Source organism: Bison bison, unplaced genomic scaffold (assembly GCF_000754665.1).
Source record: "Bison bison bison isolate TAMUID 2011002044 unplaced genomic scaffold, Bison_UMD1.0 scf7180017864183, whole genome shotgun sequence".
NCBI classification, from domain to species: Eukaryota; Metazoa; Chordata; class Mammalia; order Artiodactyla; family Bovidae; genus Bison; species Bison bison.
Window position 1 is genome coordinate 519302 of NW_011494755.1, and position 25903 is coordinate 545204.

Here is a 25903-nt window from a genome sequence, read left to right on the forward strand (position 1 = left end):
ACAACCCAAATTTAGACTTCTAAAACTCATATCTATTAATCCTTATATCCTATAGAGTTTATAGCCTTCTATTTATAAACATTATCTCATTAGGAAAATCCAAAACTTCTGGGGCACCCATGAAAAAAAAGTGTGAAAATGAGCTTTAAAACTATAAAATTTTAAAGTTATCACATTGCTTAAAAATAGCCTGTTTTTTCAGTTAGAAGCTTGAGTTCTCACTGATTAAAGTTTAGAACCTCTTAAAAGATTTAATGAACCAAAACAGTTGTTCTAATATTAAACATTCTCTCAGTAAATCTCAAAGAGGTTTAGCATTGAACCAGAATAACCTTTTTTTTTCCTTTCTCTCAGTTCAGACAACCATTTATTTTAATGCACATTAAAATGTTTTGAAACATTTTGGCAAAAAAGAATGAGTTTTCTTTTTGCTCAGGGTTACACTGTGGTGTTGGAAAAGACTCTTGAGAGTCCCTTGGACTGCAAGGAGATCCAACCAGCCCATTCTGAATGAGATCAGCCCTGGGATTTCTTTGGAACGAATGATGCTAAAGCCGAAACTCTAGTACTTTGGCCACCTCATGTGAAGAGTTGACTCATTGGAAAAGACTCTGATGCTGGGAGGGACTGGGGGCAAGAGGAGAAGAGGATGACAGAGGATGAGATGGCTGGATGGCATCACTGACTCGATAGACGTGAGTCTGAATGAACTTCGGGAGTTGGTGATGGACAGGGAGGCCTAGTGTGCTGCAATTCATGGGGTCGCAAAGAGTCAGACACGACTGAGCAACTGAACTAAACTGAACTGAACCCTTTCCTCCCCAAAATACCCAAACCAAAAAACCCTTAACTTATAAAGATAACACTTGGCTTTTATTTCTTAAAAGGAACCACTTAGTAATTGAGTTTCTACTCCTGGAAAAAGCTTCTCTCTGTTAATGGATTTTTTGTAGTCTTCAGTTCAGTGCTATTATATTAGTAAGAGTTACATTTGCCTTCCTTTTTCTGTTGCCAGATCACCTGTGTTTGTTTATGATTTCATGAAGTAATGTTGCCTTGAGAAGAAGTATTGGTTTTTTGTATTCCTAGAGCCAGCACAGGACTTGTTCCATTACAGATATAAAGTAATATTTTATTGAATTGAGTAATGGTAAAGACACATACAGTATCCAAGGCGTGAATTTACCTTCTGCCTTCCATAATCTTCTGATTATGGGCAGAAAATAAAACAATTTTTAAAATATTTAGCCAAAATTTTCCAAACTGAGATTCCATGGAGCTGTATCACAGGAGATTTGTATAGGTCTCCACATACTCAGGGAAAAGAAAATTAAGTATTTGGAGAACATTGCCTATTCCAGGAGATGCATAGCACATTCATTCACCTATGAAGCCTCTGAAGAGACAGTGCAGCAAAAGGAAAGAGATTAATTCCATCCACACCTCTTTCAGTTTCTAACCTAGAAAGACAGGTTCTGTGATTGGTTTATTTTAAAAGTTGCCTCATGAAAGAACAGAGAGCTATAAAGTAACAGTCAAAAGAAGTATAGGCTAAGAAGCAAAATGAACTCATTAAATTAATAAAAATTTTTAATACAAAGAACCCCAAATTCAAGAACAAAATTTCAACCTTCAATGAGATGCAATAAGTAGTCGAATTGACTTGCAGAAAAAAAATTAGTAATATGGAGAATAAATTATATAAACGAGATGCAAGGTAAAAAGACAGAGATAAACTTGATGAGAGTTTATGATAAACATTTTGGGCAGAATCACAGATTCAGGCTATGAATTAAATATGCTTCTCCTGAAAACGCAATAAGATTAATAGCAAAGGCAAGACCAAGATATAATTCAAACACTTCTAGGGGAAAATGAAGTAGAAATTGCACATTAAATGACTTACCAGGCTATGTGAAAAACATGTAAGATAAATCACACCCAGATTTAGTCTGGGCTCTGGCATATTTTAACTCCTTATTTTAGAAATGTACAAACATACACAAAAATAAAGTAAACAATAAAATTAAACTTCATGTTTCCATTATCCAGCTTTAGAGATTATAAACATTAGTACATTTTTTATTTTCACTGTATCCACTTTTTTCCTTTTGAAGGAAATATTCCATATTTTTTGTCCTTTTGTCCCTACATATTCAATGCACATCTTTAATAAATGAGTATACTTTTTATATAACTATCATAATATTATCACATCTAGCAATGTTAATAGTAAAGTCCATTTTCTTTTGGCCAGATCACAAAAATACATGGAGGTTAGGCAACCATCTAACTGTGACAGTTAAAATATCTTACCTTTGAAAAAAACAAAACAAAGAAAATACCTTGTGTACACATTCTTGACACCCATCTTAAAAGTATTAGAAGGAACAATGAAGATGAGGGTCCCTGCAGCCCACGCTTCTTTAGCCTCATGGTAAATTCATCCTTGTCTGGAATCTCTGTGTCACTCTGTAGCACCCTGTTAAGAGGTGGCAAGATTCCACAGGGTGTATCATTGTTCCAAGAGAAGTGGAGAACAGAAAATGTGTCTTGTTGCTGCTTTTTTCTCAGTATCTAAGATGGTGAAAAGTGAAAGTGTTAGTCACTCAGTCATGTCTGACTTTTTGCAATCCCATGAACTGATCTAAGATAGTACTTCATACTAAAAGATACTTATTAAATGAATGAACCCCCACCCCACCTCCATGACTCAACAAAGATTTCTTTGCCTCAGTTACCTCAGAACTACCGGATCTGAAGCAATGAGGCTGGAAGGAATAAGGAATTTCTCAGTAATAACCAGTAAGCACCAAATCATAAAAGAAGACAAGAGCCTGCTCCAGTTCTTTGGCACAGCACAGAACCCAGATACTTTAACACTAGAAAAATTAAGCCCAAATCATGAATCAGACTGAATTTCTTCTGGCTGGCAAAGCAGAACAAGGACTTAAATTCTGATTTTTCAGATTAAGAGGAAACACATATTCATTTTTCTTCTCAGTTGAGGATTCATGCTAACGTTCCTAACTTCTTTTATATTGAGTGCTTCAATTGTGTTAGGCACTGTCCCATATATTATTCCATTTACTGTTGTAGTCACCTTATGATTCTGGTACATAGGGGTTGGAGACTCAGGTTTTGGTCTCAGACAGACCTAATTTCAAATACTGCCTCTTCCATTTATCAGTGTTTGACCTAAGGAAAGATTTGGGTTCCCCAGGTGATGCAGTGGTAAAGAATGTGAGACCTGCCAGTGCAGGAGACATAAAAGATGCGGATTGTATCCCTGCATCAGGAAGATCCCCTGGGGGAGGAAATGGCAATCCACTCCAGTATTCTTGTCTGGAGAATCCCATGAACAGAACAGAGGAACTTGGTGGGCTGCAGTCTGTAGGGCCACAAAGAATCAGATCCAACTTAGACACACACACAAGGGAAGATTTATAGTAGCCATAATGATCAGCTTCCTAATTTTCAAAATATGAATATTGCTACTATCTATATCAGTGACATATTACTGATGAAGGTGAAATAAGATGTCACATAGTAAATTTCAAAATATATTAGCTAAAGTTATCAAATATGTATATACAGAGAAAAAATATAGAGAGAGAGAAAAGAATTTACTAAGGATATAGAGGTAGTAAGTATACAGAAAAATTAAGCACAAGCTTTTTGGTCTGACAGCTAGTTCTCTTTCCATAGTCATTAAAAATAACTCCAGTTTAACAGTTGCCATCTTTTAAGATATCTAAACACTGCCAGTATTTGATATTTCTAACTTTCTGAATTTTTAAGGATCCTATTATTTTATCATCTTTCCAAATATAACCACTCAGATAAATTTAATCACAGATTAAATTTTTAAAGTCCTGCCTCATCCAAATGTTGAATATTTTCATTCTGCTGCTTTTTCTAATTGCTGTAGGAGGTAAAATAAAATTATTGTGAATAGATTTTCTGGAAATCAATCCTGGAGAGAGGACCTGTTCAACAATGTTTTTCATGGTCAATATATGCTGTCGTACTTCATTTTTCCATGAAGCAATCACCACATTGGTTTCTGGCTCACCTTACCCTTCCCAAATCAGATTTCAAAAAAGATTAAACTGAAATGATCTGTTTTGAACATTTTATTTCAACACCCAAGTAGGCTGATGTTTCTTAATAGATTAGGTAGAAGTTTTAATGTATCTTCATAAAAGAGATTGCCTTCAAGTTAACTACACTTTCAGAATACTTCTTAGGCTTTTTAACAATCCTCATAGTTTATCTAGTGAAACAGCTGGCTAAGAGTTGCAAACCTGTTTGCTAAGAAAATGATCAAATCCACTAAAGTATTTAATAGCAAGTAGTTGGTTCCTATGAACCACATTCAAGCATTCTTGAGAGTTCTCAAGAATTTAAAGTACCTTAAAATGTGCATGCTTACCTGAACTAGCATGGTGCCCATTACAAGTTTCTTTCAATACACAAATGATTCCATAAGGGATCCTAGCAGGCAGTATGGAATCAGAGGTCATATTCCAAATGTCATATGTCAATATTTAGATAAAGGGAGTCTATGTTCCCAGTAACATTTTTACACATAAATTATTAAGTTCTACTCTAAACCACAGGAAATGTATCAAATGTTAACTAGATAACCTCCTTTCAGATCCTATTTGCCCATCAGAGTCTCTAAGCTTTCTCTTCAAATCCTTAAAATATGATAATTCAGTCTCCCCTGATTCTCTTTTAATTTTCTGCATGCATCTTGAGGTCTATCAGATTTTTCTTGTTTATTTGCTTGGTCCCCCTTCACCTGAAATTAAACTCCATGAAAAAGCAGGAAATCTATATGTTTTACAATTGTTTTTTGTGTCACACTTAAAACAGTCCTTGATACTTAGAGGGTGCTTAATAAATGTTAAATGCATGAACCTGTAAGTATGATAATCAGACTCTCCTTAAATGTCTGTTGCATAGGTTAGCTGCTCTAGTAAATCATTAACATAGAGATTGTGCCTACTTTGGTAATAATTGACTTTCAAAATAAGTTATTTTGCTGAAAATAAACCTGCTGTTAAAAGATAAACTGAGGCATATTAAAAATTTAAGAGATCATTGCGTGTATAGTCATTCTGATTGGCAGTGCAAAGCCAGAAGCAGTTAGGAGTGCTCCATCTATTAACATAAGAGCGAGGGTAGAGATGTACACAGTACAGAAGCAAAGAAATGAAATTATTTGATTGGCTATAATCACAAATATTTGGCTACTTGTGACTTGGTTTCCATAGCATCTTGATTTCATAATCTTGAGCTATTTACAGACCTAGATTTTGGCTTGCTTATTTAGGCCATCGTGACATTAGAGCCACATTAGTCCAATGGCCTCTTTGTTTAATTAATTTAACACTGTCATTAAAAATAAATTATAATAGCAATCTTTTCTATGTGGAATGTAGGAATATGAGCTAGACAGTTTCAGAGTCACAATAAAAATATTTTTCTGAAAGGAATTTCAATAATGGTGTTTTTATAAGTTAAACTACTGATATCCAATTTAGGTATCTCAGATTAAATTTTCTCAGGGTGAAATGAAGTCTAGATATGCAAAGACTTTTAGGCAGTGTAAAGGGTTTAGGTTTTCTGCCTGCATTTGAAGAATCTTGCATAGGAAAAAAAAAAAACAGTATGCTTTTGCATTTTTTAAATAAGTCCATCATGGATTCACCATGATTGAAGAAGGAAGAGTAAGTATATAAGAGCCTAGATTGAAAATTTAATGACGAAGCAAAAGTGAGAGATGATGGCAGGTTTGTTCTGCTTCTGTGCTTACCAAGCCTTCCAGATTTTGATTTGCCTGCTGACGTAATGAAGACATTCAAGAAATGTTTGTATAAGAATGCTACTGTCTTTAAAATGTCTCTTTTCTTTTTAAATTAATATGTTCAAATTCTGATTTATTCATCAGTCTGACTAATCTAATTACTGTGACTCTACCTGTGTTGAAAATTAAAATTCATGTTTATAAGATTGTAAAACTGATGATCACATCCTGGACATTGAAAAATTCACCAGGGTAACTGTGAACTTCCAGATGTTCAAGCTGGTTTTAGAATAGGCAGGGGAACCAGAGATCAAACTGCCAACACCCGCTAGATCATGGAAAAAGCAAGAGAGTTCCAGAAAAACATCTATTTCTGCTTTATTGACTATGCCAAAGCCTTTGACTGTGTGGATCACAATAAACTGGAAAATTCTGAAAGAGACAGGAATACAAGACCACCTGACCTGCCTCTTGAGAAATCTGTATGCAGGTCAGGAAGCAACAGTTAGAACTGGACATGGAACAACAGACTGGTTCCAAATTGGAAAAGGAGTATGTCAAGGCTGTATACTGTCACCCTGCTTATTTAACTTATATGCAGAGTACATCATGAGAAATGCTGGGCTGGATGAAGCACAAGCTGGAATCATGATTGCCGGGAGAAAATATCAATAACCTCAGATATGCAGATGACACCACCCTTATGGCAGAAAGTAAAGAACTAACGATCTTGCCTCTTGATGAAAGTGAAAGAGGAGAGTGAAAAAGTTGGTTTAAAGCTCAACATTCAGAAAACTAAGATAATGCTTTCTGGCCCCTTCACTTCAAGGCAAATAGATGTGTGAAAACAGTGGCAGACTTCATTCTTTTGGGCTCCAAAATCACTGCAGATGGTGATTGCAGCCATGAAATTAAAAGATGCTTACTCCTTGGAAGGAAAGTTATGACCAACCTAGACAGCATATGAAAAAGCAGAGACATTACTTTGCCAACAAAGGTCCATCTAGTTAAGGCTATGGTTTTTCCAGTAGTCATGTATGGATGTGAGAAAGCTGAGAGTTGAAGAATTGATGCTTTTGAACTGTGGTATTGGAGAAGACTCTTGAGAGTCCCTTGGACTGCAAGGAAATCCAACCAGTCCACTCTAAAGGAAATCAGTCTTGAATATTTGTTGGAAGGACTCATGCTGAAGCTGAAACCCCAATACTTTGACCACCTGATGTGAAGAGCTGACTCAGGAAAAAACCCTGATGCTAGGAAAGATTGAAGGTGGGAGGAGAAGGGGATGACAGAGGATGAGATGGTTGGATGGCATCACCAACTCAATGGACATGAGTTGTAGTAAACTCCAGTAGTTGGTGATGGACAGGGAGGCCTAACATGCTTCAGTCCATGAGGTCACAAAGAGTCGGACATGACTGAACAACTAAACTGAACTGAATGAGAATGGAACCTTATGAAGACTTGTGGGACATCCCAAGCTCCATAAGTGTGTGAGCCAATTCCTTATGATAAATTATATATATATATGTATGTATGTATATGTATATGTGTGTGTGTGTGTGTGTTCCATCACTCAGTTGTGTCCAACTCTTGGTGACCCCAGGAACTATGGGCCACCAAGTTCCTCTGTCCATGGGGTTCTCCAGACAAGAATACTAGAGTGGGTTGTCATTTCATACAAACATACACACACACATACGTATATGTATGTAATCCCCTATTGGTTCTATTTCTCTGGAGAACCCTGATTAATACACCATTTTACATTTGGATATTTGGATATGTGTGCACTAGGACCCAGGATAAAGGAGCAGTGACCCCACAAGAGACTGACCCAGACTTGCCCATGAGTGTCTAGGAGTCTCTGGTGGAGGCGTGGGTCGGTGGTGGCCTTCTGCAGGGCTAGGGACACAGTGTAGCAGTGTGTGCATGAGACCTTTTGAAGGAGGTCGCCATTATCTTCATTACCTCCACCAGAGTTTGGCCTTAGGTCAAATAACAGGGAGGGAACACAGCCCTGTGCATCAACAGAAAATTATATTAAAGATTTACTGAGAATGGCCCCACCCATCAGAACAAGACCCAGTTTCCCCCTCAGTCAGTCTCTTCCATCAGGAAGCTCCCATAAGCCACTTATTCTTCTCCATCAGAGGGCAGGTAGACTAAAAGCCACACTCACAGAAAACTAACCAATCTGATCACATGGACCACAGCCTTGTCTAACTCAGTGAAACTATGAGCCATGCCATGTAGGGACACCCAAGACAGGCAGGTCATGGTGGAGAGTTCTGTCAAAATGTGGTCTACTGGAGAAGGGCATGGCAAACCACTTTAGTATTCTTGCCTTGAGATCCCCATGAACAGTATGAAAATGCAAAAAGATAGGACAAAGAATTATGAACCCCCCAGGTCGGTAGGTGCCCAATATGCTACTAGAGATCAGTGGAGAAATAACTCCAGAAAGAATGAAGAGATGGAACCAAAGCAAAAACAAAACGCATTTGTGGATGTGACTGGTGATGGAAGTAAAGTCCAGTGCTATAAAGAGCAATATTGCATAAGAACCTGGAATGTTATGTCCATGAATCAAAGAAAAATGGAAGTGGTCAAATAGGAGATGGCAAGAGTGAATATTGACATTTTAGGAATCAGCTAACTAAAATGGACTGGAATGGTGAATTTAACTCAGATGACCATTATATCTACTACTGTGGGCAAGAATCCCTTAGAAGAAATGGAGTAGCCATCATAGTCAACAAAAGAGTATGAAATGCAGTACTTGGATCCAATCTCAAAAACAACAGAATGATCTCACTTCATTTCCAAGGCAAACCATCAATATCACAGTAATCCAAGTCTATGTGCTGACCAATAATGCTGAAGAAGCTGAAGTTGAATGGTTATATGAAGACCTACAAGACTTTTTAGAACTAATACCCAAAAAACATGTCCTTTTCGTTATAGGGGACTGGAATGAAAAAGTATGAAGTCAAGAAACACCTGGAGTAACAGGCAAATTTGGCCTTGGAGTACAGAATGAAGCAGAGCAAAGGCTAATAGAGATTTGCCAAGATAATGCACTGGTCATAGCAAACACTCTCTTTTTTTTTTTTAATTTAATTTTATTTTTAAACTTTACAATATTGTATTAGTTTTGCCAAATATCAAAATGAATCCACCACAGGTATACCTGTGTTCCCCCAGAAGGAGGGTATAGGGAGGTAGGAGGGAGGAAGGTTCAGGATGGGGAACACAGCAAACACTCTCTTCCAACAACACAAGAGAAGACTCCACACATGGACATCACCAGATGGTCAATACTGAAATCACCCTGATTGTATTCTTTGCAGCCAAAGATGGATAAGCCTTATACAGTCAGCAAACACAAGACTGGGAGCTTACTGTGGCTCAGAACATTAACTCCTGATTGCCAAATTCAGACTTAAATGGAAGAAAGTAGGGAAAAGCACTAGACTATTCAGGTATGACCTAAATCAAATCCCTTACAATTATACACTGAAAGTGGGAAATAGATTCAAGGGATTAGATCTGATAGAGTGCCTGAAGAACTATGGAAGGTGGTTTATGACATTGTATAGGAGGCAAGGATCAAGACCATCCCCAAGAAAAAGAAATGCAAAAAGACAAAATGGTTGTCTAGGGGGCATTACAGATATCTATGAAAAGAAGAGAAGTGAAAAGCAAAGGAGAAAAGGAAAGACATACCCATTTGAATGCAGAGTTCCAAAGAACAGCAAGGAGAGATAAGAAAGCCTTCTTCAGTGATCAATGCAAAGTAATAGAGAAAAACAACAGAATGGGAAAGACTAGAGATCTCTTCAAGAAAGTTAGAGATACCAAGGGAACATTTCATGCAAAGATGGGCACAATAAAAGACAGAAATGGTATGGACCTAATAGAAGCAGAAGATATTTAAGCAGAGGTGGCAAGAATACATAGAACTGTACAAAAAAACATCTTCATGACCCAGATAATCACTCTGTGATCATTCACCTAGAGCCAGATATCCTGAAATGCGAAGTTAACTGGGCCTTTGGAAGAATCACTATGAACAAAGCTAGTGGAGGTGATTGAATTCCAGCTGAGCTATTTCAAATCCTAAAAGATGATGCTGTGAAAGTGCTGCACTCAATATGCCAGCAAATTTGGAAAACTCAGCAGTGGCCACAGGACTGGAAAAGGTCAGTTTTCATTTCAATCCCAAATAAAGCAATGCCAAAGAATGCTCAAACTACCACACAATTCCACTCATCATCCCTGGGTCAGGAAGATCCCCTGGAGAAGGAAATGGCAACCCACCCCAGTATTCTTGCCTGGAAAATCCTATGGACAGAGGAGCCTGGTAGGTTACAATCCACAGGGTCGCAAAGAGTCGGACACAACTGAGCAACTTCACTCACTCACTCAGTCACATACTAGCAAAGTAATGCTCAAAATTATCCAAGCCAGACTTCACCAGTATGTGAACCATGAAATTCCAGATGTTCAAGCTGGTTTTAGAAAAGGCAGAGGAACCAGAGATCAAATTGCCAACATCCCTTGGATCATTGAAAAAGCAAGAGAGTTCCAGAAAAACATCTACTTCTGCCTTATTGGCTACATCAATGCCTTTGACTGTGTGGATTACAATAAACTGTGGAAAATTCTGAAAGTGATGGGAATACCATGTCATCTGACCTGCCTCCTTAGAAATCTGTATGCAGGTCAAGAAGCAACAGTTAGAACTGGACATAGAATAGCAGACTGGTTCCAAACCAGGAAAGGAGTACATCAAGGTTGTATATTATCACCCTGCTTATTTAACTTATATGCAGAGTACATCATGAGAAACGCTGGGCTGGACAAAGCACAAGCTGGAATCAAGATTGCTGGTAGAAATATCAATAACCTCAGATATGCACATAACACCACCTTTATGGCAGAAAATGAAGAAGAACTAAAGAGCCTCTTGATGAAAGTGAAAGCGGAGAGTGAAAAAGTTGGCTTAAAGCTCAACATTCAGAAAACTAAGATTGTGCCATCCAGTCCCATCAGTTCAGTTCAGTTCAGTCGCTCAGTCATGTCCGACTCTTTGCAACCCCATGGATCACAGCACGCCAGGCCTCTCTGTCCATCACCAACTCCCGGAGTTCACTCAGACTCACATCCATCGACATCCAGCCATCTCATCCTCTGTCATCCCCTTCTCCTCCTGCCCTCAATCCCTCCCAGCATCAGAGTCTTTTCCAATGAGTCAAGTCTTCTCATGAGGTGGCCAAAGTACTGGAGTTTCAGCTTTAGCATCATTCCTTCCAAAGAAATCCCAGGGCTGATCTTCAGAATGGACTTGTTGGATCTCCAAGGGACTCTCAGTCTTCTCCAGCACCACAGTTCAAAAGCATCAATTCTTCGGCGCTCAGCTTTCTTCACAGTACAACTCTCACATCCATACATTACCACTGGAAAAACCATAGCCTTGACTAGACGGACCTTTGTTGGCCAAGTAATGTCTCTGCTTTTGAATATGCTATCTAGGTTGGTCATAACTTTTCTTCCAAGGAGTAAGTGTCTTTTAATTTCATGGCTGTAGTCACCATCTGCAGTCCCATCACTTCATGGCAAATAGATGGGAAACAATGGAAACAGTGACAGACTTCATTCTTTTGGGCTCCAAAATTACTTCAGATGGTGACTGTAGCCATGAAATTAAAAGTGTTTGCTCCTTGGAAAAAAAGTTATGACCAAACTAGACAGCATATTGAAAAGCAGAGACATTACTTGCCAACAAAGGTCCATATAGTCAAAGCTATGGTTTTTCCAGTAGTCATGTATGGATGTGAGAGTTGGACTGTAAAGAAAGCTGAGCGCTGAAAAATTTGAACCATGGTGTTGGAGAAGACTTTTGAGAGTCCCTTGGACAGCTACAATATCCAACCAGTCCATCCTAAAGGAGATCATTCCTGAATACTCATTGGAAGGACCGATTTTGAAGCTGAAACTCCAACACTTTGGCCACCTGATGTGAAAAACTACTTATTTGAAAAGACCCTGCCGGGAAAGATTGAAGGCAGGAGGAGAAGAGGATGAGATGGTTGGATGGCATCACTGACTCAGTGCACATGATTTTGAGTAAACTCTGGCAGTTGATGATGGATGGGGTGGCCTAACACGCTGCAGTCCATGGGATCACAAAGAGTTGAACATGACTAAACTGAACTGAACATTTGGATATTATAAAGAGTGCTGCTCTGAACATTTCTATGTATGTCTGTGATCAGAAGCTTCCCCACATTCTTGGTGTAGAATCTCTAGGAGTGAATTTCTGAGTAAAAGAGTATGAATATGTTCAGTTTCATTATGCAGGTTTAAACCCTCTTCAATCCATTTACACACTTATCGCTAGTGAATGTGAATTCCCATTGCTGCACATCCTTGCTAACACAAGGCATTGTCATTTTATTGAAGTATTTCTGATTACACTGTGGTAGGATCCAGATCTTAGAGGTTTTAATTTTCATTTCTTATGGACCTTCTTTTATTCTTTACACAGTGTTCATTGCTTCTTCATTCCTTTGCAGATAGAGATAATCCTTCCCCCCAGCTTTATTTTAAGGCTTTCTCTCAGGGTTAGAAGTGCTTTCACAGATACTTTACCAATGAATTTCTTTCACTTTCACTTTTCATTCCTCTTGTGATACCATCCCTTAATTGGATACTGACTTTAAGCCTTTCTCACTTTTCATTTTCACACACTGGAGAAGGAAATGGCAACCCACTCCAGTGTTCTTGCCTGGAGAATCCCAGGGACGGGGGAGCCTGGTGGGCTGCCGTCTCTGGGGTCGCACAGAGTTGGACACGACTGAAGCGACTTAGCAGCAGCAGTGATTAATCAATATACACCATGGAGAGAAAACATACTTCAATGCTTAGGGTGGACCCTCCCCTGGAATTCCTGTTAACAGCTTCTTTGAATGGATCTCTCTTCATTTAAGACATGTCCTCTTTCATCAGGGCAATAAGGAAGACCAGGAAGTAATCTTCATAATTAAATACACAGAACTCATGAAATTCCCTCCGCAGCTCCACTGGTTCCAGCCTAGTATATCTGTTTCTTTAGAAACGTGTAGCTAGTACTTCTTACACAATGATTACCTTATTTCAGCTTATTACTTTCTATTGTTTCAGTGGTGTGGTTTTTTAAAGTGTATCATTTAACATTGAAAATGGTATTATTTAACTATTTAACCTGCTTTATTTTTATCCAAAGCACTTATTGCTATCATACTATATACTATTTATTTTGATTATTGTAAACATCATTTGTAGAGTATAAGCATATGGAGAGAGTTTTCCATCTGTTTTTCCTACTGATACATCATCAGCATTTACAGTTGCAGTAATAATATTTACTGTAATAATAACAAAATGAACACTTTAAAACAAATGATCTGATTGTTCAAAAAATCTAAGCTGGAGTTCTAGAATGCAGGGCTAGGATAGAATAGACTGGTACAGATGTAGGCTGTATCACCTGGAGGCAGAAATCACCTAAAAGACAGCTTTTAGGAATGAAGCTAAAGTGAAGATGTCAGATTAACTATAAATCTGAGAGGCCAGGCAAAGAATTGTGCTTTCATTCTCTCAGATCACTTGTTTTGAGAGAAGACAATCTCCCTGTTATGAGGTCATGCAAAAATTCCCAAGGAGAGGTTCATGTGGTGAGGAACTTAAATCTCCTACCAACAGCCACATGAATGAGCCACCTTGGAAGCAAATCCTCCAGACACAAATAACACCGCTGGTCAATATCTCAACTGAAATTTCATGACAGACCCTGAGCTGAAACTACCCAGCTAAGCAATGCCTATATTCCTAACTCACAAAAATGGGAGAAAATAAATATGAATTGCTTTAAGCTACTAAATTTGGGGATAGTTTGTTATGCAGTAATGAATATCTATTTAACCTGCTTTATTTTTATCCAAAGCACCTATTGCTATCATACTATATATTATTCATTTTGATTTATTATAAGCTTATCATTTGTAGAGTATAAGCATATGGAGAGAGAATTCCATCTGTTTTTCCTGCTGATATATCATCAGCACTTACAATTACAGTAATACTATTTATAGTAATAATAACATAATGGACATTTATTTGATAAACAATATGTCCATGAAGCATCTAAGTAGTAATTTCAAGTATGCAATTGGATACACAAATCCAGAGTTACTGGAGGAAGCTGTGGCCTGGGTAAAGATTTGGGAGTCATAAGCACACTGAGAAATGTTCTTGAAAATGAATGATGCCACCTGGCACTATAGTTACAAAAAAAAGAGTGTTGCAGGTCACACTTCTATAGTACTCCAACAATTAGCAAAAAAAAGATGGCAAAAGTACTGAAAAAGAGCAGACAATGGTAAAGGGAGAAAATGATCAATTATCAGAAAGTGACAACAAAGAATAAAAAGAAAACAATATTTATAGAATGCCTACTATTTACCAATCTGGGCACTTTAAATACTTTGCCACATCCAGTTTTCAAAATAACTCTGTGCATGCTGTTGCTCAGTCGTGTCCAACTCTTTGAGACCCATGGACTGTAGCCCACCAGGCTCCTCTGTCCATGAGATTTCCCAGGCAAGAATACTGGAATGGGTTGCCATGCCCTCCTCCAGGGGATCTTCCCGACACAGGGATCGAACCCACATCTCTTGCATCTCCTGCATTAGCAGGCGGCTTCTTTACCACTAGCACCAATAGGTAGGTTTTATTACTCACAATTTGTAGGAGAAAACCACTTAGAGGCTAAGTACTTGCCCTTGGTCACATTTCCAAGAAGTGGTGGGACTAAGAGTTGAATCTAGATCAGAATATCATGTCTTTCCACTAAGTCATTCCTGAGATAGGTGCTTAATATCTATGTATTCTGAATATGTGATGTTGCTTTGTTATCCTTGAACAATCATATTGATTTTTTTTTCAGTTACTATGATACAATCACATATAGAAAAGTACCAGGCAGCAAAATGTGAAATGTTATACCTCAAGAAATATCAGATTTCCCAGAGAAACACATTGAAGACAGTAGATACTTGACTTTCTCACTTACCTTGGCACATTCTGTGACTTAACCTGCATGCTGGAGTTCACCTGAGTAAACATCATAAATTTTATTTGGTGAAGGAGGAAGCCCTAGTCATAAGTAATGATTATATCGCACTAAAAGTGTAGTCAAGCATGATGTTTCTTGGATGACTAGCAACTGAAATTATTAATCATTTAATTGATGAATTCACTTCAGAGAAACTTGTGAACAGAGCTCACGCAAATATTGTCCTGAAGGTTTCAATTCATTTTCTCTAATAGAAGAAAAGCAAACCATTATTTGTCATCCTAATAAAAACATATCATATTCCAAGATGTCAGTAACAGCAAGGTAGACTTTTAATATAAAATGCTGTGATATTATCAACAAAGCAATTTTCAACCACGCATACTGCAAATGCCCGTGCATGAGTGATTTTAAAGTGGATGACAGAATGACTAAATATGTTAGAAATATCTCTGCAGCATCCTCAAAATTCATATGCTTATCCCTGAAGCCATTCTTGAGCTCATCTACATGCCCTAATCCAATTTCCCAAGGCACTCAGATATGCCTCTATTTTGAAAACACTACATATATGCATAGTACATATGTAAAATGGGAGAAAGCATTAAATATTGTAGTTTTTTAAGTCTCTGCTTAACATATATATAATACTTATTGTAAATACATAGGTGCTTTACATATACATATTTATGTGCATAATGTTAAAGTCCTACGTTATATTTCTGACCTAATTTATTTCTGAAAGAGCCTCCTAATGAGTTTCTAGTCATATTGCCCTCAAATGTACCAAGTGAAGGGCTGCCAAAATCTGTTTTCATAAATGCAAATATGCCCTTGCCACCCTGTCTACTCAAAACCCTTCAACACTTGCCTTTTGACTCCAGGATAAAATTCAAGTCTCTGATGTGGCATAAACCCTTCATTACGCATCCCCTGCTTTGTGTTCCAGCTGTATCTCTCATTACTTCACTCTACCTTGAACTTTATGCTTCAACAGTTTCACACTGCTAACAATTTTCTACTCAAACAACCCTGTGCATTTACTCATGCTTCTTTCTCTACCTCAAGCAACTTCTAATTATCTTCCCTGAGCTGACATTTGCTTACCCTTTAAGATTCAACTCAGGCTTCACGGCATCCTGGAATCCTTCCTGAGCTCTCCAGACCTGGTTGCAGCCAAATACAGTTTGCACATTCTCCCCACTTTATTTTAGTGCTGTTGTAACTATTTATTTAGGCATTTGTATCCCTTACTAGAAATTGACCTCCCAGAGCTCATGATAATTTTTTTTTCTCTATATCCCCTGCCTATTGTTAGAAGTTTGAGATATAGTTTTGGTGCTGGAATACAAATACTTACTCTCCCTCCCTTTAGAAGTTTCTGCCAATAGAGCCAAATATAAAAGTAGTAGTACCATGATAGGTAATGAGGAATAAGCTTTGTTAGTGTAAGGTAATTTTTTTTAAAAATATAAATTTATTTATTTTAATTGGAGGTTAATTACTTTACAATATTGTATTGGTTTTGCCATACATCAACATGAATCTGCCACAGGTATACACATGTTCCCCATTCCAAATCCCCCTGTCACCTCCCTCTCCGTACCATCCCTCTGGGTCGTCCCAGTGCACCAGCCCCAAGCAACCAGTATCATGCATCGAGCCTGGACTGGCGATTTCTTTCATATATGATATTATACATGTTTCAATGCCATTCTCCCAAATCTTCCCACCCTCTCCCTCTCCTACAGAGTCCAAAAGACTCTTCTATACATCTGTGTCTCTTTTGCTGTCTCACATACAGGGTTATTGTTACTCTCTTTCTAAATTCCATATATATGCGTTAGTATACTGTATCGGTGTTTTTCTTTCTGGCTTACTTCACTCTGTATAATAGGCTCCAGTTTCATCCACCTCATTAGGACTGATTCAAATGTATTCTTTTTAATGGCTGAGTAATACTCCATTGTGCATATGTACCACAGCTTTCTTATCCATTCATCTGCTGATGGACATCTAGGTTGCTTCCATGTCCTGGCTATTATAAGCAGTCCTGCGATGAGCATTGGGGTACATGTGTCTCTTTCAATTCTGGTTTCCATGGTGTGTATGCCCAGCAGTGGGATTGCTGGGTCATAAGGCAGTTCTATTTCCAGTTTTTTAAGGAATCTCCACACTGTTCTCCATAGTGACTGTACTAGTTTTTTTTTTTTATTCTTCCAGGTACAAGTATCTTCTGATAAACGCTGTTGATGTGAAAGGATTTATTAAGCCTTGAAGAACATATGGCAGGCACTCCCTTTGCTCAGTTTCTCTGAACCTGCGTCATTGCTGACTTTCTTGTCTCTGTGGATGAGGGTGGAACCTACTTTATCTACTTAGCCACTGTCAGAACACAGGGAACCACATGAAAGCTGGGTCTGCCGAAGTAAGCCTTGCCAGGTACTCTAGCCACATAGATTCACAGACTACAAGAGAGGAAGTAGAACTTGAGACCCTATATTTTGCATATAGTTAACCCCTCCCTCCAGTTGAAGGAGTCTCAGTGAATGTCTCAGGCTATGAACAGTCTAGTAATTCTTGTCCCTTGCAAAGGTGCTAGAAAGATGGTTAGACAAAGTGATGACATATATTCTTTCTTGCTTCTTCTTCTATAATTCCTTATTTTTATGCTCCCTACTAATAATACATCATTATATTTGTGTAACAATTTGCAATATTCAAGATTTCACATTATATCATATGCTCTGCCGTGCCATGCTAAGTTGCTTCAGTCGTGTCCCACTCTTTGCGACCCTATGGACCATAGCCCGCCAGCATCCTCTGTCCATGGGATTCTCCCAGCAAGAATGCTGGAGTGGGTTGCTGTGTCCTCCTCCAGGGGATCTTCCCAATCCAGGGATTGAATCCATGTCTCTTAAGTCTCTTGCATTGGCAGGTGGGTTCTTACCACTAGTACCACCTGGGAAGCCCCATTATATCATATAATCTTCAACAAAACTCAGTTGAATTTTGTTGAAGACATTAAGCATTAATATCTCCTTTTACAGGTAATAAATTTGAGGATGATAAATGTAAAATAATTAACCCTGGTTGTATAGAGCTAATGAGTTGCAGAACCGGGAACGTTCCCAGGTCTTCTGAATGTGAAACTGTATTTTCAACCTGTTAATTTGCAGCAAAGCATACTTGCAATGACTGTCACAGGTGGTGCTCAACTCTGGTCACAGTAGGTTAAACATAGAGTGTTTAAACATACAGTGTTCCCAAATTTCAGATGGCCATCCCTGGTGCCATTTTTGAGCCTCTCCAGATAACTGGTTCTAGGGGCCTGAGGAACTTTATGCCTCTGTTTTGAAAGCTCCTCATATGCATAGTACACATATGGAAGAAAAAAGAATGTAAATGAAAGAAGTCGTCTCTTGAGGCTCTTTATTTATGAATGCATTTAAGTCAAGAATCCCATGTGTAGCCTAATCATTTCAACATAGAAGTCAGACAAGTTCCTGTCAGTCTGTAAGTCTAAAAGTTTGGATCTAAAATGTTATTTACAGGAAAGGCTGAGAATTCCTTTAATAATAATCTCACAAGAGGGATATCTCAGTTTCCTAAGGACTAAAATTTCACTAGGGAATTTCCCCCTGAGAAAAGAGAAAGTGCAAACAGGTTTGGAGTTGAAGGAGAAGAAGGCTTGTCCGCTTTGGCTGAGCTTGGAATTTGGCTTCAGGAGAGAAGGAAAAGTAGGACTTGGGACTTGCTTCGTGTTGTTAATTCTAGCCCACCAGGACATAAAAGAAGTCAGAAACACAGAGCAGAGACTGTCATGAACAAAAGCTCTAGCTGAAGTGAGAAACTTCCCACACCAGTGGTATTACAGGTAACTGAGTTAGCAAACCTGATGGTGGACATTAAGGACCTTCTTCATTTGATAAGAACCCCCTCAAAATTCAAGAGTGAACAGTTTAGACAGTCAGTGAAATGTGTAATGATCATTTGATATATTTTCACCAAAATGAGTAGAATATATTTTTAACTGTCATTTAAAAGGAGTTGTTACATGTACTGGGAAATATGTTTTGTGGAACGTCTAATTCTATGATATACTGTAGACATAAGTAAAAGAACAATAAGAAAAGATCTTTGATATCCTCCACCTCAGGTTTTTGACATTCAGATCTGCATGGTCCTCATTTTGACATAAAAGTATGTTTAAGCTCTTGGGAAGCAGGTAGGCCCACTGAAAAAATCATCAGCTGACAGTCTCCTAACCTAATTACAAGACTGTGTCTCCCCTGGAAGTCTGTGTCTGTCATCAAATATTCACCCCCCTTTTTTTTGCCAAGGTGTGCTTTCTGCTTTTTTTTCAACCTATTGATAGAGATGTTTAATAATTTATAGCAAAAAAATCTTTAAAATCATAAATTTATATAAAACAAATGGAAAGCATTAGAGATAAGAATTAAAATTTACATTAAATCGACAAACTAGGAATTAGAGATGCTAGAAGAACCAACCAAATAGTCATGTGTTTTGTTTTGTTTTGTTTTGTTTTGTTTTCTATAGGATAAACTATCACCTGCCTATCAGGGAAAAATAAGTCAGTTGAAAAAAGTATAAAATTTGTGAGTCATGGGAATGTAGGGGAAAGAAAGGGAGTTGATGGAAGTTTGACAGGGTTATACAGAAATCTTGTATTTAAATTTAAATATTGTATTAATGCTATATAGACTTTTCTACAGCTCCAAAATTCTTTGCTAAAAAGATATGTGACAGGATTGCATCCCATAGTAATCTTATGGATCTGTTTTCTCCTGTTCTTTCCTAATGGATCATTGAATGACATTCTTTCTCCTCCATCATACTCCAAAACAAAAATAAATGTTCAAAACTCACAGGCTTACATGGAGGGTTGTCTTTTCCCCCACAGAAACTATATAAGGTTAGGCCTCACAGACAGCAGAGAGGAGGAAAAAATGTAATTTAAACAGGGAAAAGAGATTCATTAAAAAAAAAAAATGAGGGGAAATGAGTGGGAAGAAGAAGAAATGTCTATAGCAGAGTTTGCTAAGTAGGGTTCTCTGGAATCCTAGGATTCTGCAAGATGTCAGTAGGGGTTCCTTGAAAGTCTGTGATCAAAGGGTTTCATTTTTACAGGACTTTTTACATTGAATAGACTCTAACAGGTCTGTGATAATACTTTGAGACTCTGGATATCAGTGTCAACTCAGACCCTGCATCTGATAACCTTCAAAATGTCTGTATATCACTACATCTTTGCAATCAGTCACCTGAGTAAATGGCCCTAAGTATCTTTGGGGAGAACATTATAGTCTATACCTGCCATGGTTTTGCATGGTTCTTTCTCCTGGCGTTTTTACTGCCTATTCAATTATAATGTTCTGAGTCTGAAAACTGAATCAAGTTGAGAATCTTTGCAAAGAATGTGACTTGCAATAAGGAGGCCCACCTACAATCTTGCAAATGCATATTTATTTTCTTTTGTTTATGTGTGTGTGTGTATATATATATATATATATATATGTATGTATGTATTAAGCAACACATGTGTTGACTGCTAACCTATATTATCACTATACTGCTACTGCTGCTAAGTCACTTCAGTCGTGTCCGACTCTGTGCGACCCCATAGATGGCAGCCCACTAGGCTCCTCTGTCCCTGGGATTCTCCAGGCAAGAATACTGGAGTGGGTTGCCATTTCCTTCTCCAATATTATCACTATAGATACTGTATTCTATTAATCATCCTCCTCCAAATAGGAAAAGGAGTATGTCAAGGCTATATATTGTCACCTTGTTTATTTAACTTTCATGTGGAGTACATCATGAGAAACAATGGGCTGGAAGAAGCACAAGTTGGAATCAAGATTGCCAGAAGAAATATCAATAACCTCAGATATGCAGATGACACGACCCTTATGGCAGACAGTGAAGAAGACCTAAAGGGCCTCTTGATGAAAGTGAAAGAGGAGAGTGGAAAAGTTGGCTTAAAGCTCAACATTCAGGACACCAAGATCACGGTATCCGGCCCCATCACTTCATGGCAAATAGGTGGGGAAACAGTGAAAACAGTGGTTGACTTTATTTTGTGAGGCTCCAAAATCACTGCAGATGGTGACTGCAGCCATGAAATTAAAAGATGCTTACTCCTTGGAAGGAAAGTTATAACCAACATAGACAACATATTGAAAAGCAGAGACATTACTTTGCCAACAAAGGTCCATCTAGTCAAGGCTATGGTTTTTCCAGTAGTCAAGTATGGATGTGAGAGTCGGACTGTAAAGAAAGCTGAGTGCCAAAGAATTGATGCTTTTGAACTGTGGTGTTGGAGAAGACTCTTGAGAGTCCCTTAAACTGCAAAGAGATCCAACCAGTCCATCCTAAAGGAGATCAGTCCTGGGTGTTCATTGGAAGGACTGATGTTGAAGCTGAAACTCCAATACTTTGATCCCCTGATGCAAAGAGCTGACTCATTTGAAAAGACCCTGATGTTGGGAAAGATTGAAGGCAGGAGGAGAAGGTGATGACAGAGGATGAGATGGCTGGATGGCATCACTGACTCAATGAACATGAGTTTAAGTTGGTGATGGACAGGGAGGCCTGGCTTGCTGCAGTCCATGGAGTTGCAAAGAGTAGGACATGACTGAGCGATTGAACTGAACTGAATTAAGCTTCCATGGCTGTTCTTTTGAATTTATCAGTTATTACAGTAATTGCAGTCTTCTTGCTGCAGCTTTGGGACCTACTCAACCCCATTATTATTAACTAGCCAAGCTTGTGACCAGTGAATAGGGATGGTGGTGCCCATCCATCCAGTGCATTCCTAAAGACCTTGGTGAAGGGTTTGTTCCCTAAAGTTTCCCACTGAAACCTCTGGTATAACTTGTAGCCTTGCATAATTTTTCTATATCAACTTGTCCACATCACTGAGCCTTTTAATCCCTTTCAGCACTATTGGTCCCACAGGCTTTCAACTGGTTTCCTAGAAAACAACTTTTCTGAAGTAATAGACAATCAGAGGGATATTTTCACTATTAAAAAAAAATTATGTTCCATAACTTAACTGTCTTTCTGTTGCTTTGCTGCTGTTGCAAATAATCAGTATAAACCATAAATTGCATAGATTAAAAGTGAATTACTCTAGGATTTCTTGTTGTTCAGTTGCTAAGTCATGTCCAGTTCGTTGGGCCTCCATGAACTGCAGGATGCCAGGCTTCACTATCTCTCTGAGTTTGCTCAAACTCATGTCCATTGAGTCAATGATGCCATCCAACCATCTAATCTTCTGTTGCCTCCTTCTCTTCCTATACTCAATCTTTCCCACCATCAGGGTCTTTTCCAATGAGTTGGCTCTTCACCTCAGGTGGTCAAAGTACTAGAGCTGCATCTTCAGCATCAGTCCTTACAATGAATCAGTTCAGTTCAGTCACTCAGTCATGTGCAGCTCTTTGCAACCCCATGGACTGCAGCATGCCAGGCCTTCCTGTCCATCACCAACTCCCAGAGTTTGCTAAAACTCATATCCATTGAGTTGGTGATGGCATCCAACCATCTCATCCTCTATCATCCCCTTTTCCTGCCTTCAATCTTTCCCAGCATCAGGGTCTCTTCAAATGAGTCAGTATTTCACATCAGTTGGCCAAAATATTGGAGTTTCAGCTTCAGCATTAGTCCTTCCAATGAATATTTCAGACTTATTTCCTTTAGGATGGACTGGTTTGATCTCCTTGCAGTCCAAGGGACTCTGAAGAGTCTTCTCCAACACCACAGTTCAAAAGCATAAATTCCTTGGTGCTCAGATTTCTTTATAGTCCGACTCTCACATCCATACATGACTACCAGAAAAACCATAACCTTGACTAAATGGACATTTTGTTGGCAAAGTAATGTCTCTGCTTTCTAATATTCTGTCTAGATTGGTCATCACTTTTCTTCCAAGAAGCAAGCATCTTTTAATTTCATGGCTGCAGTCACCATCTGCAGTGATTTTGAAGACCATAACAATAAAGTCTGTCACTATTTCCATTATTTTTCCATATATTTGCTATGAACTGATGGGACCAGATGCCATGATCTTAGTTTTCTGAATTTTAAGTTTTAAGCCAACATTTTCACTCTCCTCTTTCACTTTCAAGAGGCTCTTTAATTCTTCTCTTTCTGCCATAAGGGTGGTATTATCTGCATATCTGAGGTTATTGATATTTCTCCCGGCAATCTTGATCCCAGCTTGTGCTTTGTCCAGCCCAGCGTTTCTCATGATGTACTCTGCATATAAGTTAAATAAGCAGGGTGACAATATACAGCCTTGATGTACTCCTTTACCAATTTGGAACCAGTCTGTTGTTCCATGTCCAGCTCTAACTGTTGCTTCTTGACCTGCATATGGATTTCTCAAGAAGCAGGTCAGGTGGTCTGGTATTCCCATCTCTTTCAGAATTTTCCAGAGTTTATTGTGATCCACACAGTCAAAGGCCTTGGCCTAGTCAATAAAGCAGAATTTTTTTTTCTGGAACTCTTTTGCTTTTTCGATGATCCAGCGGATCTTGGTAATTTGATCTGTGGTTCCTCTGCCTTTTCTAAATCCAGCTTGAACATCTGGAAGTTCATGGTTCACGTACTGTTGAAGCCTTGCTTGGAGAATTTTGAGTATTACTTTGCTAGTGTGAGATGAGTGCAATTGTGAGGTACTTTGTGCATTCTTTGGCATTGCCTTTCTTTGGGATTGGAATGAAAACTGACCTTTTCCAGTCCTGTGGCCACTGCTGAGTTTTCCAAATTTGCTGGCATATTGAATGCAGCACTTTCACAGCATCATATTTTAGGATTTGAAATAGCTCAGCTGGAATTCCATCACCTCTACTAGCTTTGTTTATACTGATGCTTCCTAAGGCCCACTTGACTTCACATTCTAGGGTGTCTGGCTCTAGGTGAGTGAGCACACCATCATAGTTACCTGGGTCATGAAGATCTTTTTTGTATAGTTCTTCTGTGTATTCTTACCACCTCTTCTTAATATCTTCTGCTTTTGTTAGATCTATAACATTTCTGTCCTTTGTTTGCCCATCTTTGCATGAAATATTCCCTTGGTATCTCTAATTTTCTTGAAGAGATCTCTAGTCTTTTCCATTCTATTGTTTTCCTCTATTTCTTTGTACTGATGACTGAGGAAGGCTTTCTTATTTCTCCTTGCTATTCTTTGGAACTCTGCATTCAAGTGGGTATATCTTTCCTTTCTCCATTGCCTTTCACTTCTCTTTTCACAACTATTTGTAAGGCCTCCTCAGACAACCATTTTGCCTTTTTGCATTTCTTTTTCTTGGGGATGTTCTTGATCCCTGCCTCCTGTGCAATGTCACAAACCTCCATTCACAGTATTTTAGGCATTCTGTCTCTCAGATCTAATCCCTTGAATCTATTTCTCATTTCCACTGTATAATTGTAAGGGATTTGATTTAGGTTATACCTGAATGTTCTAGTGGTTTTCCCTACTTTCTTCACTTTATATCTGAATTTTGCAATCAGGATTTCATGATCTGAGCCACCATCAGCTCCCGGTCTTGTTTTTGCTGACTGTATAGAGCTTCTCCATCTTTGGCTGCAAAGAATATAATCCATCTGATTTCAGTGTTGACCATCTGGTGATGTCCATGTGTAGAGTCTTCCCTTATGTTGTTGGAAAAGGGTGTTTGCTATGACCAGTGTGTTCTCTTGGCAAAACTCTATTAGCTTCACAATGAATAGTCAGGGTTGATTTCCTTTAGGATTAACTGGTCTTGTCTTCTTACTGTCCAAGGAACTCTCAAAAGTCTTCTCCAGCACCACAGCTTGAAAGCATCAACTCTTCAGTGCTCAGCCTTCTCCATGACCCAAATCTCACTTCTGTACGTAACTACTGGAAAAAAACCATAGCTTTGACTACATGGACTTTTGTCAGCCAAGTGATGTCTCTGCTTTGTTGTATGCTGTCTAGGTTGGTCATACCTTTTCTTCCAAGAAGCAAGCATCTTTTAATGTTGTGGCTGCAGTCACTGTTGCAGTGATTTTGGAGCACAAAAAAATAAAATCTGTCACTGTTTCTACTTTTTCTCCATTTATTTGCCTTGAAGTGATGGTACTAGATGCCATGATCTTAGTTTCTTATAAGTTGAGTTTTAAGCCAACTTTTTCACTCTCCTCTTTTACCTTCATCAAGAGGCTCTTTAGTTCCTCTTTGCTTTCTGCCCTTAGGGTGGTGTCATCTGCATAGCTGAGGTTATTGATATTTCCCCTGGCAATCTTGATTCCAACTTGTGCTTCATCCAGCCTAGCATTTCTCATGTTGTACTCATATAGAAGTTAAATAAGCAAGATGACAAAATACAGCCTTGATGCATTCCTTTCCCAATTTTGAACCAGTCCATTGTTCCATGTCTGGTTCTAACTGTTGATTCCTATCCTGCATACAGGTTTCTCAGGAGGCAGATCAGGTGGTCTGGTATTCCCATCTCTTTAAGAATTTTCCACAATTTGTTGTGATACACACAGTCAAAGGCTTCCTAGTAGTCAATGAAACACAAGTAGATAGCATTTTTGCAATTCCCTTGCTTTTTCTATGATCCAGTGGAGGTTGGCAATTTGATCTCTGGTTCCTCTCCTTTTTCTACATCCAGATTTTCACCTGGAATTTCTCAGTTCACATACTGCTAAAGCCTACTCTGAAGGATTTTGAGCATAATCTTGCTAGTATGTGAAATGAGTGCAATTGTACAGTAATTTGAGCATTCTTTGGCATTGCTTTTCTTTTGGATTGAAATGAAAACTGACATTTTCTAGTCCTATGACCACTGCTGAGTTTTCCAAATTTGCTGACGTATTGTGTTGCACTTTAACAGCATCATGGTTTAGGATTTGAAATAGCTCAATTGGAATTCCATCACCTCCACTGGCTTTGTTTGCAGTAATGCTAAGAC